The sequence below is a fragment of the Oreochromis niloticus genome, unplaced genomic scaffold (genome assembly GCF_001858045.2).
Source record: "Oreochromis niloticus isolate F11D_XX unplaced genomic scaffold, O_niloticus_UMD_NMBU tig00002136_pilon, whole genome shotgun sequence".
Classification (NCBI taxonomy): Eukaryota; Metazoa; Chordata; class Actinopteri; order Cichliformes; family Cichlidae; genus Oreochromis; species Oreochromis niloticus.
The window spans coordinates 370,871-384,026 of NW_020327578.1; the positions used below are offsets into that span (position 1 = coordinate 370,871).

Here is a 13,156-nt window from a genome sequence, read left to right on the forward strand (position 1 = left end):
ACAGGAAAAAAATAATCGTCACATCCTTCAGAATCACAGACACGTCTCCATCCTTCATCTGTCTGTCCTGCAGATCCAACCCGGTGTTCTGGGAATTCATACTACCTCACAAACCATCCTACCTGTTCTTTCTGCACATACGCTGCGCATACGCACAACACAAAACCCAAATTTATTTCATTTTTTTAACCCATTGTGAATATTTGTTATGGTTAGGGGTAGGTTTAGTCAGAAGTCACTGTCAAATTATAATACGGGTAGGACGATTTGCCAAAGTACGACGGTTTCTCAGAACATCGCTTCTTAGAAGATGGATGCTGCCCTTCCAGATCAAAGTGCTCATCCCAGTAAACAAGAACATATTCATCTCCCAGGTCAGCTCTGCTCCACTCTAAAATGATGATGTTGAGCAGCGAGGTTAAAGGTCAAAGTACAACTGTTCACTTCTACAGCAGCCAATCATAGTGTTGTGTCATGTAATGTTATATACCACATTGCGAGGGTGGTGTCATAAAAAAGTGGATAAATAGAGTTAAGATAGTTTAGTTGGCGAACTTGCTACATCCACTATGTACGTTTATGTGCTGCATTCATTAAAGAGGCAGTTGTTTATTACCAGCCACCATTACACATAGTGAGAACACACACGCACTAAATGTGTGTGTGTAACAAGCACAAGCAGCCTCTCATTATAAGACACTGTGAGTCTCTGCATGCTGCCTTTATGGAGCTACAGCTGTTTGTACACACTGAACAAAAAGCTTTGTAGCTGTATACTGACTCCTGACACTACAACACATCACACTGACACACACATTACACTTCTTTGTCTCTGTCACAGCTGGATTATAGATGTTAAGTGTCCACACAGCCTCGTGTCTCACATAAAATCCTGTTCACATTTACAGAAAATCGTTACATCTTTGTGTGCAAAGACATCAACAAACATCAAAGTTGAGCAGAGTGATGCAGTTAAAGCAGACATTTCTGTGTTGTTCTTACGGCTGATCCGACACAAACCCGACGTATTAGCCAGAGGACCTGTTTTATATACGCGCGGAATAGTTTTCTATATGAGATCGCTGCAAAGATTGCAGATTTACCTAATGTCCAAATGTAAAACCTTCCCAGCACTGTCCATTTCTATAAAACAACATTAAAGTTTTTCTTTTGTGAAATATGACACCAAATGTACAACAGGATCAAGCACAGAGATAAGACACTGCCAAGAAAGAAAGCATAAAAATGTAAATATTTCATCAACATTAGTAATCAGGATGTGTGTGTGTGTGTTCGACATGCAAGGATGTCCTGTTTAGCTGTATGAATATGCAAAATGTGGATGTGTGCGGCTCTTTTGAGTCCAGAAAAATTAAGAGAGGAGATATGAAACTGTCACGGTCTATAGCAGGAAGTCCAGGGTTCCCAAAAGTCCAAAGGGGGAAGCTCTCTCGCACTCGTTCTCGTCTCCACATCCAAACTCACACACGTCCATACAGCAGGAAGGTCACAGGTCCGGGGAGGGAAACTATCATACAGGAGAGGGAAATTACACAAAGTCACCAAAAATACACAAGCAAAGGTTTCACAGGAGCTGAGAGAATCACTAACGTGTCTTATAATCATCCAGCAATGAGAAGGTCTGCGACCCGGCCTTAAGAAGTGGACAGGTAATGACAACTAATCGTGAACAGGTGTGTGGCCAAGAGCGCTCCGCCCAGGTAGAGCGGTGAAGGAGAGAGAGAGAGAACACAAAACACATGTAGCCAGCCTACCAGCTGGGTAGACACGGGGGCCAGGACAGAAACAGTATTAACATTATTCCTTCTTCCTTTGTCTCTATTGCACTCCACACACCACACGCTGGTCTATGGACAACCCCCAATCCTTAATCCACAACCCCCAATCCTTAATCCACAATCCTCAATCCCTAATCTCAGGAATTCTGCTCATGTCCATATAAGCTGCTACACTGGTCACTTTAAATCACTTCAAGGTCATTTTAAGCATCTTACTTTACATTTTTAAATTTTAGTTTGTTATTGACCCCTTTACCCCTACTCCTGAAGTGTATATTTGTTTTCCTACTCTTCTTATATTTATTGTTTGGGTATTTTGCTCTGATGTAACTGGAGCCTCTTCGTCTCATCTCCCTGTACTGTGTATTGCAGAGATGACAATAAAGTTTACTTTGACTTGACTGCCACCATGTGGCGCAGGAATACTGTATATTAAACAAGTGTTTAAGGTGGAGCGATCATTGCCAGTTTTCTTGGTGATAGGCTCAGCTTAAACAGTTTTCTCTGGGTGAGGATTGTGCTATGAGCTGTTTTATACTGTTTATCTTGTAAGTTTGCATTATTTGTCATTTAGAAGTCAGAGATGGGGTACAGCTGAGCCTTTTCCCCACTTTTCTATCTGTAGTTTTGTTATTATTATATTATTTAAATGAACTTATAAAGTTTAGAGGTTATTTTTCTGGCACGTGTGGTTTCCATTATTTCAGGTGATCTAGAGGAAGGCAGTGGACTGTTATTATGTTGATCTTTGATCTAATTATAGACTTTAATTATTGTTGCTGGAGGAACTGTTCTTCCCCAAACTCACACTGTCCTCCTGGACTACAGGACATGAATTCATTAGTCTAGAAAAAATGATCTTGATCTGTTCCCACTGAACCCACAGGCTTATTGTACATTTTGAATTCTGGGTTATGCAAAACTGGTCATCATCATCATTTTCTTTACATCGTGATTTTTTTCCTTTGCTTTCCACCACTGACACACTGTCAGAGATTTGCAATAGGAATGGTTTTATTTCCAAAGAAAAGAATGTCTCACTGCTAACACAAATTCAAAGCACCTGTTAAAATGAAGAAAAAGGATTGAAGCACAAATACAAACTGGGACTTTGTATTATGGGGCTATGTGCTGATCAGAGGTGGCCCATACTAAGGTTTCAGCAGTTGTAATGAATAAGGTTTATTGACATTATTAACATATTAGGAGAAGATTTGATAAACACAGAAAGAAAGATACCACTGTTGATCACAGTTGGATTTACTCTATTGTGTGTTTTGTCTGGGGTTTTTTCGTGAATGAACTGAATTAATTATGGAGGTGAAGAGGAAGGTCTCTGTACAAAAAGAACAATGACAGTTTTTACAGGATGTGTTTGTTCTAAACATTTCATTTTGCCGTTTCATTGTGAAATAATTTAACTTTCATAGTTAGCAGCAGTAAATAGACTCATGAGCTCAGCAGAGTGAGCTCAGGTTTTCAAATTAAAATATTCATATAAAAATTAGCACAAAAAAAAATAGAGACTTGCTCTCAGTCCAGGATGTCCTTTGTTGTCTTCATCCTTCTCTTGTCCTCCTGTCTGACCTGCAGGTGAGAAACAGGTGTGAGGTGTCAGCTGTCAGGTAGGTGATGAGTGAAGAACAGAACAGAATCCATTTCCTCTTCAAACTGCTGTCAGACATTATCTACTGCACTCTGATCACATCACTCAGACCAGCTGCTTTCTACAAAGTCTCATTGATGGGTCTGTCTAGCAGACCAGACCAGGTACTTAACCAGATAGAGAGTAGGTGTCCGCCACTCTCCTGCTTCAGTTTCCGGGCCTGCTGGTCTCTGCACCTGTATCAGCATATCAATGGTGGGGAGTCCCACTGGGGGACTCTCTCTGGGTTTAAATCTGGGACTCTCCACCATTTGACCCTCAGAACTGAAAAAGCTTCTCGGATGAGAGGTGAAACGTCTTCAAGCAACTCAAAGAAGTCCAGACGCTTTTCTTTCCATGCTCCTTAGACCACAGTAACAAAAATAATGATGCAAGCTTTTCAGATGATGTTTTATTTTATTTGTTAACAGCAATGAAAGATAATGGATACTACTATGCTGGCCAGATCATGGCAATGTCAATTGCCATGATCTGGCCTTAACCTGCCACAAGAAGGAGCCATAACCTGCCACATTGTGTGTGGCAGGTTATGGCTCTGTTGGTCAATGCCCAAGAAACTCCAAGTTTCAGTTTTCAGAATGTAATGATTGGACTTGTTTTCCAGCTTAATAACTTAATACCTCAGCCTCCTGATGGGTTATTGGGTTTCATAGGGTTGACGTACTAATTAAACACTGAAGCTACTAGTTTTGTATGTTCTACTAAATAGTAGAGTCAAATAATTCATTTTTTAATTTCCTCATATTGTTTTTAGATCGTACAGGCCGAGAATGATCTACAGCTGCAAGATGCAGTTGCACAGGCAGCCAACTTGATCAGTCTTGCTGGTCACAATGTTTGCATAACACTTCAAAACAAACAAGAAACTGCTTTGGATCTGGCTCACTGGTATGTCCTTCAACGGACCCGTGCACCTTTTGAAAGGTATGTCTAAACACGTAATGGTAAAAAATTAAGCCTTTCAAACTAAAATCCCTACGTAACATATTTCAACTCATTTGTTCCAAGCTGGATTATAGTACAGTTCATAACAAAACAGATATCGTTCATTCATGAAATTAAAATTCACATAAAATGTTGGTGATTAAAATTTAGTAGCATTTGGGTTGACTGTAGACTGACAGAAAGGTTATGCCAATGGAACAAGAGACCAGATGTATTTGAAAGCAATTTGTCACTTTTACTCCAATTCATGACAGGTCCCTGTGTATCATATTTCAGCTCAGTTGTTCCATGTAGAGGCATTCTTTATCTGTATCTAAGACAGTCTGGCCCTGTTAGGGGAAACAATGTTCTTCACCCCTGATACAGCAGTCCACAGGAAAGTAAAATGTAATTAGTTCAGAAATGTCTCTTAATAAAACCTCAAAACCTCTTGTTATGATACAGGTTCCAAATCCCATCAAATACAAATATAATAATAATAATAATAATAATAATAATAATAATAATAATAATAATAATAATAATAGTATAAAATACACTTTAATTTTGTTTTATTTTGGCTAGGTTCAGAGATGGCTTGAGGTCTCTAGGTGTCCTAGATGCTCTACAGACATACCCTCTTCAGATGAAGTGCCTTTTCGAGAAAGCTGGAATGGCTCTGAGAGCAACTGATATGGAGAATCTATTCCAGATCATTCACTCTGAACGAGGGAGTAATGCATTTCAAGACGAGTGCCGGACCCTGGCTTTCTGGCAAGACTATCTTCAGGAGGCAGAATGTGAGTTCACTATTTGGCACAGTGTTTGACCATGAATTCTCACTTTTGTGCAGCAGCATCATGAAATTACAGACACGGACGCCATAACAAAAAACATAGATAGATGCAAGTGCTGGATTTACAAAGAACATTGTATCCAAATGTGATTTCAGTTCGACTTCAGTGTATTAACAGGATAAATAAATAACAAGCTAAATAGGAGGATAACTAAATAAATTATTACCAATCCTGTATACTGAGTACAAATAATAGGCTATTTCTGCATCCACGTATGCTTAATATGTTGTGGTCTCCACTAACTTCCTTTTTTGACATTGTGGTTTCACTGTATAGCCTAAATTAGCTTCATGTGTGTCTTTCAAAGTACAGCTTAATTTTAAAAATATACATGTTTCACTTTTGCTTTAATCCTTTGGTAATTTAATGTATCTGTACAACAACAGTCTTAGTCAGAATCTCATTACCATTTTGTATTTTTCTCTTATAGTTGAAAATGATGTCTCTTTGGAAGATATTCTTGTTTTCTGCACTGGATGTGACAGCATACCAGCCCTGGGTTTTTCTCCAAAGCCAAGCCTTGAGTTTGTCACCAACTCCAGTGGCCAATACTTGTGAAAATATCCTTCGTATACCAGTTCATGCAATGTACACTACTTTCAAATCAGACATGGATTTTTCAATACGGAATTCACCAGGATTTGGAAGAGCATGATGTGTTTTCTGAAAGGATTGTTGACATGATGAGGATTTGTTTTTGTTTTTCTATTTTGCATATGCATTTTTTTTTTTTTTTTTTTGCCTCTCGCCCCACGGTAGCTGAATAGGCGCCAACCCCACAGCAACCAGTTAAAGATAAGAAGAGAATGGATGGAATAATTTTGTTTCAGTTTATACATGTGAGGCATTTTTGTTTTTTGATTGTAGTTAATTTGTTTTCCTGCTTATATGGCATGTTTTGTCTCTGATATGACCCATAGTAACATTAGATTATTTAGCACCCCTGCAGTAAGCAAAACAATATCCCACAATCTCATTGTTATATAGAATTCTCAAATGCTTCCTGTGTTCAACCATTCCACACAATTTGAATTTTCAAATGAGGTGAGTTAAGCTTTACAGGGAGTGCAGAATTATTAGGCAAGTTGTATTTTTGAGGAATAATTTTATTATTGAACAACAACCATGTTCTCAATGAACCCAAAAAACTCATTAATATCAAAGCTGAATGTTTTTGGAAGTAGTTTTTAGTTTGTTTTTAGTTTTAGCTATTTTAGGGGGACATCTGTGTGTGCAGGTGACTATTACTGTGCATAATTATTAGGCAACTTAACAAAAAACAAATATATACCCATTTCAATTATTTATTTTTACCAGTGAAACCAATATAACATCTCCACATTCACAAATATACATTTCTGACATTCAAAAACAAAACAAAAACAAATCAGCGACCAATATAGCCACCTTTCTTTGCAAGGACACTCAAAAGCCTGCCATCCATGGATTCTGTCAGTGTTTTGATCTGTTCACCATCAACATTGCGTGCAGCAGCAACCACAGCCTCCCAGACACTGTTCAGAGAGGTGTACTGTTTTCCCTCCTTGTAAATCTCACATTTGATGATGGACCACAGGTTCTCAATGGGGTTCAGATCAGGTGAACAAGGAGGCCATGTCATTAGTTTTTCTTCTTTTATACCCTTTCTTGCCAGCCACGCTGTGGAGTACTTGGACGCGTGTGATGGAGCATTGTCCTGCATGAAAATCATGTTTTTCTTGAAGGATGCAGACTTCTTCCTGTACCACTGCTTGAAGAAGGTGTCTTCCAGAAACTGGCAGTAGGACTGGGAGTTGAGCTTGACTCCATCCTCAACCCGAAAAGGCCCCACAAGCTCATCTTTGATGATACCAGCCCAAACCAGTACTCCACCTCCACCTTGCTGGCGTCTGAGTGGGACTGGAGCTCTCTGCCCTTTACCAATCCAGCCACGGGCCCATCCATCTGGCCCATCAAGACTCACTCTCATTTCATCAGTCCATAAAACCTTAGAAAAATCAGTCTTGAGATATTTCTTGGCCCAGTCTTGACGTTTCAGCTTGTGTGTCTTGTTCAGTGGTGGTCGTCTTTCAGCCTTTCTTACCTTGGCCATGTCTCTGAGTATTGCACACCTTGTGCTTTTGGGCACTCCAGTGATGTTGCAGCTCTGAAATATGGCCAAACTGGTGGCAAGTGGCATCTTGGCAGCTGCACGCTTGACTTTTCTCAGTTCATGGGCAGTTATTTTGCGCCTTGGTTTTTCCACACGCTTCTTGCGACCCTGTTGACTATTTTGAATGAAACGCTTGATTGTTCGATGATCACACTTCAGAAGCTTTGCAATTTTAAGACTGCTGCATCCCTCTGCAAGATATCTCACTATTTTTGACTTTTCTGAGCCTGTCAAGTCCTTCTTTTGACCCATTTTGCCAAAGGAAAGGAAGTTGCCTAATAATTATGCACACCTGATATAGGGTGTTGATGTCATTAGACCACACCCCTTCTCATTACAGAGATACACATCACCTAATATGCTTAATTGGTAGTAGGCTTTCGAGCCTATACAGCTTGGAGAGAGACAACATGCATGAAGAGGATGATGTGGACAAAATACTCATTTGCCTAATAATTCTGCACTCCCTGTACTCATACCCTCCCTTACATTTCTCCAAATGCAAAAAATCAATGGAGACCAGCTCGAACGGGTACGTTGTAGTGATATTCATCAGTGGGGCTCTGGTTGGCTTGTTGGGACGCTTGTTGTTTAGACAGTTACACACCTGTGTTATGTAGTGCTCCACGTCCTTCTGCATGTGAGGCCAGTAAAAGCGATCCCGAATGAGGGCCAAAACTCTCTCCACCCCCAAGTGGCCCATGTCTTCATGTAGTTCTTTATAAACGAGCGAATGGAACTTCTTAGGGAGGAGTAGCTGTGTTCGGCTGGGTGTTTTCCTGTACAGTAAACCATCCTCATCAAGGTGCTTTCTGTCTTGCCAGGACAGCGATCTCCTTGTTCATCAGAGTGAAGTGAAAATCAGCCTCAGGCCGTCTGCTGGTTCATAACTAAAACCATTTTACACACAGAAGTAAAGCCCAAGAGTCACCATCAGTTTACCTACAACATTAATTTAAACAAGACGACATCATAGATGACATCAATCACGTAGACATCATACTGTCAGTGTGATTCAAATCACTTTTTTAACCTGCTATTTAAAAAAACAAAAAACAACAACAACACCAAAAACAACTCCACATCAGAAAAAGCACTGAAAGAAAAAACTCAGGGGGTTTACATGTGAAACGTAGTTAATCTCTAAGGGGCTCAAGAGGCAACCATCCATGACTTCAAGTTTTTTATGCAAATACCAACATGTGTGGTATCCAAAGAAACCTTAGAATCTAAGCTAAATGCTCATGTAAACCATTTCTACAACCACCAAAACACAGCAAAAACAAGCGATGATTACAACAGAAGTTATGTAACTGCGCAAAGGTCTCCTAAGAAGCCATACAAATGTAGAAGTTTACAATATCTACAAAATTAACATTTTTTGTTCTTCCTGCAACAGAAGTTACATTCACCATGTTGGAAAGCGTCAGAGTGTCAGGATCAAACTGAGAGAAATATCTGAGTCAAGGTTGGATCAACTCAAACTAACTCTCTGGATCAATAATCAGGTTGATGAAGCTGTTCGCTCATATTCTCTGACTCGCTGTTTGGAGCTCGACATGTCAGAGTGACGTCCGGTCCAGACTCAGCTGGGAGGATTTTTGGTTCTGAAAGAGGAAACGACACAGAGCAGAGAGGTTAAAGGTCAAAGTACAATTATGATCAGAATGATTGACTTTAAATATTTTGTTCATTTCCTTTGACATTTGAGTTTTTAGTCATGTTGGATTTAATGAACAGGTGACACACTGAGGGGAAATTTTAGCCTCATGCTTAACATGCAACATGTCAGAAACTACAAGCCAGAGTGATGTGTTAGTGAGCTGTGTCAGGCAAACCGTCAGAGTCATCTCTCTTACATAAACCTGGTTAAATCACCATGGTAACGTATGCTGAACACATGTAAATATGGAGCTGAACATTATTTCTGTTTGTTCTGTAACAAAAGTTCAGTAAAAGTTTCAAAGTATCGGGATCAGACAGAAATCTCTGAGTGTGCAGCTCCATAAATCATAAATCACCATATTTTCATAACAATCATAACCAGTGTTGGGACTAACGCGTTCTTAAGTAACGCGATACAGTAACTACGCTATTATTGTGGTAACGAGCACGGTAACTAGTTATTATGCCAAAATCAGGAATGCGTTACTCGTTACTGGGATTTAGATAGGCTCGTTATTTGTTACTTCGTGTGGTGGCTATCGCGGAGCTTACACAGATTCAGTAACATTAGCAAGTGGTGGAGGCCAGCAGGTGGATGAGGGAAAGGGGAGGCAAGAGGAGAGACCCGAAGCGGCCGCCGGTCCAAGTATCAGGTGAACTGAACTTCAGGTAAGAGGTTATGACCTGCAGTCTATCTGGGTCAGATATAAACCAAGTTTAGGTGGAGTTTATTTTCGTTATGCTGACTTTTTCGTACTGCGTACTAGCTAGCATGACGGAGTTTCTATACAGCTGGGTGGGTGCTATGTTACTGATGTTGAACTTTATTTTGTTCATAAGGTTAATTATTAGAGTTGCCAACCATCCCCTAAAAAACGGAATCGTCTCGTATTCAAAAACAATATTTTGCATTTCGTATTGAGGTGAAAAGGAACACAGTTTGTCCCGTACTTCAGCTACAATGAAAAAGACACAAAGCTGGAGTTATTCTGTGTCTTTGCTGCACAGCTGCCTCTTCTCCTCTCATTCTCTCCTCTCCTGTTTCTACTTCAATCATAAAACTGATCAATGATCAGTTGATTGGCTTTTCTCTCTTGTTTATTTATCGTCCACTTTGCCCCAGAAAGAGGAAACCAGCGGATGTCGTGCTAAACTACAGCAGCACGTTTAAGCTTGATCAGCTGTTGTTACAATTTATTTAATATTAATTTCTAGTACAGCTGATGTTTGCTGGAGCCACAGCTGTAAAAGCTGCTGGTCATGATGTCGGTTTGGTTATCTGGTGAGAGGGAAACATGAAGATGAAACCAGGAGATGTCCTTACTGAATCATCAGAGCTGAACAGGTGATGGAGAAACAGGTTTACCTTTTAGGTCACATAATGAGTTGAAGTTATGAACTGTTTCTGAGAGACAAATAACACCAGGATCCTTTTCTAAGTAGCTGACAGCTGGTAACTGTGCAGGGGCGGGTCTAGCAAAGTTTTGCCAGGGGGCCATGTAGGGCATTAACAGGGAGAGGGGGGCACAAAGAAATACTTTCTTATTCTCATTTAAAATATCTAGCTGTTATTAAATAATTATCTGAAGCTTACAACCAAAGTTTTTATCTGACAAAAAATGTATAGAAATCATGCATATAACATCGAAGCAGCTGGAATCCACAGCTGTGCGTGTTCATGGAGCTGCATTTTCACCTGCTGGACATCACTACCTGAGAAGTTTAACTGTCTTCAGAACATTGCAGAGGCCTTATTGACAGTATTTGGCTCTACATATCTGTGTGAGCAGATTTTCTCTCACATGAGTGTCCTCAGGTAGCCGTCTGAATGCTGGACACTCGGAGACCTGTGTCTCTGAGTGGGAGACCAGAGATCACATTAACATGTGTATCTCCGTATCAACAAACATGCCATATTGGCCCAGTTTATTTTTCTTATCATTGTTGTGAGGAGACCATAAATAGCATTTGTATTTTCTGTATTTGCTGTTATGGAGTTCTTGTTATGGATAAAAAGTGTCTTTTTTTTTTTGTTTCAATATAGCTGATAACTATTCGCTGATAGCTGCCAACATCTGCGAACAAATATAATTCTATAAAGTTGTTCTATATAGTGTGTAACTGTTCATATAGAGTGTTATTAAATTTATTGCTAATGCAATCATATGGCACACTGACTTCTGAGGAAATTTTAAATGGCACTCACCATCAGAAAGGTTGCCTACCCCTGGTCTAATGCCTTTATTTTTCAGGGCTGTGTCCACTTAATACTACACTATATAACTTTATAACATGTATTAATGAAAAGCATAGCATTATTGGGGCATTGCAAATTATTTAATCCCAACACTGCTATTATATATTTATATAACGGCAATAGTATAATACAATATTTTATTTATATTTTATTGTACATCCACCAAGGGCTGCGGGTGATCTGCAGTTTCACCCTTTCCAAAGTTGGAGACATTTTCCTTTTCACACACTTTCCTCCGCTGGGTGACATACCTTAGTATGTATTATACATCTCGCCATTTCATTTAATGTGTTTGCGTGAATCATTTACTTCACTACAGGCCAATCATTCTAGGCATGGTTTTCATCCCAACTATGTTTATTAGTGTGAATGCTTGTAAAAGCATTCACAGTATTGTTGTTGTAATCTTTATTATTATTATTAGTGTGAATGCTTGTAAGATTCAGTTTTTGTTTATTTTATTATTAGTGTGAATGCTTGTAAAAGCATTCACAGTATTGTTGTTGTAATCTTTATTATTAGTGTGAATGCTTGTAAAAGCATTCACAGTATTGTTGTTGTAATCTTTATTATTAGTGTGAATGCTTGTAAAAGCATTCACAGTATTGTTCTTCTAATCTTTATTATTAGTGTGAATGCTTGTAAAAGCATTCACAGTATTGTTCTTCTAATCTTTATTAGTGTGAATGCTTGTAAAAGCATTCACAGTATTGTTGTTGTAATCTTTATTATTATTATATATTCCGTACGTTTTTTGGCATCTATCTCCTTCAAAACCGTTCAACTTAGAAAAACCATTCAAACACCGTTAGATTCCTCTTCTTTTGGACATGACTGCTTCTACTTTTCTCATTTATAACATTTATATTTTTAAAATTATTCAACTTTTTTCAACAAAAATTTCCCATGTATTTCAATGGGGAGACCCTTCAAATTCTCCTTCAGCTTACTCATTTTCAAACTGTATCTACTTCAACATACGTTGACATAGAGCCACCATTCAAACTTTGAAACGAAGACAAGACATTCAACTATTCAACTTGTATTTATCTTTTCAATATCCGTTATACTTTTTCTTCAGTTCCAGTTTAAGTTTCATGATGTTTTTTCAGCCGTTTCAGAGTTTATAATGGGTGTGTATGGGACGGAATGTTGGGGCTAGAGTGAGACAGCTCAACTGCTAGAGTGAGAGGAGCGAAAAAATTAATCTTAAAATCTTTTTTAAAACTGCTGCTGTGTCCGCAGCGTTTCGTCTACAGGTCTGATTTTACCCTCAAAACGTAGCCATCGCTGTCCTCTTTCATCCAATGTGTTTACTATTGTGCTAGGTGTTATGGTTCTTTCATAAATGTCACCAAAGCACAGCCTCCTCCCTCCAACTCCTCCATAGACTCCAATGTTAAAATGGCTCAGAAAGTTCGTTTGAAAATCAGAAGAGCAGGCTGTCTTTACACTGTCACCACGTCCATATAATAAACTCCACAGGCATGAAAACTGAGAATTAGGTAGACTAGACATTGCTGCCGCTCACGGTGAAAGAATTTTGTCAATACGACCTATACTTTTCATTTGGGAGCGATTTGTTTCGGCCTGACTTTTCTGTTCATTTTAAGCAGCAAAAGTGAGGTGCATGTCTGTGCTCAAGTGTATGGAGCCATTGGGTGCAGTCACTATAGCAACCAGGCTCACACCTGCCTGCTTAACGAGCTCTCTCTCTCACTGTGCCAAGATTCATTTTAAACACTTCTCTTTCAACTGCTGCTGTGTCCACAGTGTTTGCCCTACAGCCATCATTTTACCCTCAAAACGTCGCCATCGTTGTTCTCTTTCCAACAG

General features: G+C 39.3%; 1 long non-coding RNA gene across 1 annotated transcript; it reads left to right on the forward strand.

Annotated features, from left to right (window-relative positions):
- The first annotated feature begins 4,264 nt into the window (after positions 1 to 4,264).
- LOC109199725 (uncharacterized) lies at positions 4,265 to 5,775 on the forward strand. Its single transcript, XR_002060038.2, has 3 exons — positions 4,265 to 4,389; positions 4,975 to 5,189; positions 5,677 to 5,775. It is a non-coding gene; the product is annotated as an uncharacterized LOC109199725 (long non-coding RNA).
- Positions 5,776 to 13,156: the final 7,381 nt, after the last annotated feature.